The sequence below is a fragment of the Miscanthus floridulus genome, chromosome 3, assembly GCF_019320115.1.
Source record: "Miscanthus floridulus cultivar M001 chromosome 3, ASM1932011v1, whole genome shotgun sequence".
Taxonomy (NCBI): domain Eukaryota; kingdom Viridiplantae; phylum Streptophyta; class Magnoliopsida; order Poales; family Poaceae; genus Miscanthus; species Miscanthus floridulus.
The window spans coordinates 145,745,443-145,746,706 of record NC_089582.1 but is presented as its reverse complement, the minus strand read 5'-3'; the positions used below and the strand labels follow the sequence as shown (position 1 = coordinate 145,746,706).

The 1,264-nt window shown below is 47.8% G+C and overlaps 1 long non-coding RNA gene across 1 annotated transcript; it reads right to left on the bottom strand.

Annotated features, from left to right (window-relative positions):
- Positions 1–226: 226 nt before the first annotated feature.
- Positions 227–995, bottom strand: LOC136542750 (uncharacterized). The gene is made up of 3 exons (XR_010780769.1): positions 850–995; positions 482–790; positions 227–408 (listed from the first exon to the last, which is right to left on the bottom strand). It is a non-coding gene; the product is annotated as an uncharacterized lncRNA (long non-coding RNA).
- Positions 996–1,264: the final 269 nt, after the last annotated feature.

Sequence of the window (1,264 nt, the reverse complement as noted above, 5' to 3'; positions counted from 1 at the left end):
TGCAGCACCCGAAGTCTGCAAGTTGACGATGCCCTTGTGCTTCTCATCAGCGATTTGTTTCAGTTGTAGCATCTCTTCTTTAAGTTGAGCTTGAGCTGCTCTATCGGCAATGCGCTGAGCAGCCCGTTGATATTGCAGTTGACGGCTTTCTAAGTGAGCTGCTGGGAAGAGTATTTCTTCAACATCGGCAGGGACCTGGCCACGAATTGTCTTGAAAATTGCCTTTGCGGGGTCCGAGTCATCTACCAGTTGGGCGGTACCTTGCTGTAGCAAGTTCAGGAGGGTTTCCAACTTGGATTTAGTCTCTGCCGATATTGTTCCCAGTGCAAGGGAAGAACTTGTTTCCTCTCCATCGTCGTCAGAAATGTCAATGGCAAAGGAAAATAGGCTGTTCGGGGAATCTTGTTCCTGAGAGAAAGACAAGGAGATCAATCAGGGGTAAGTATGAGTATTGTAAAATCAGATAGGTTGATCGGTTTACCTGTTTCAAGGCAATTTCCTGTGCTTGACTGGAGGAAGCAACCTGGAGTATGTCGTGTGGATCGGCTGAGCTTGCCGATGGGATATCCTCTGTGACTTCATCGGTGGTGGGCTCTTGAGGTATGATGACCGATGACATTGGGGCAGATGTAGGGATCGGCATAGACCTTTGTCGTTTTGGCTGTGCTTCAGTATCTGTTGAAGCTTTGCGCTTTGCTTGGACATCGGCAACGATTGGCTGGGGGGCATCGACACTTGTTGGTTGTGAAGCTTGGGCATCTGGTACGTTTGCCGATGTACCCAATTGTTGCTGCAAAACAAGTGTAAGATATGATATTTAACAGATAAAATGTAAAGTCGAGAAGCTACCTCTGAAGGAGTGGTGCTTGATATCGGCGGAATTGCCGATGACGATCCCGTAGCAGCTCTTACCCCCTGATGATTAAGGTTAATATAGTTTGTGATCGGCATAAGTGAAAATAAACAAGGTTGTTACCTTAAAGGCTTTGACCAAGGTTGTAGCAGCGGCCAATGGGGTAGCCCTGGATGTAGCCAATTTGGACTTAGAAGTGATGGTCTTGGTACGAATCTTCTGGTGGGTCAAAGCGGCTAAGGTGGGAGCGTTGTAGCCGATCGGCGATGTTGGGGAAACAGGCCGGAGGTTGAAGGGTTTCCCACTTTTGCTCACCGATGGTGCTGGGTTGTTAACCTGTTACAAGGGAATCAGTTACTGATAAATGAAGGGAAAAGCAGAAGGGAGTTAAAGGAAACTTACCGCGTTGTC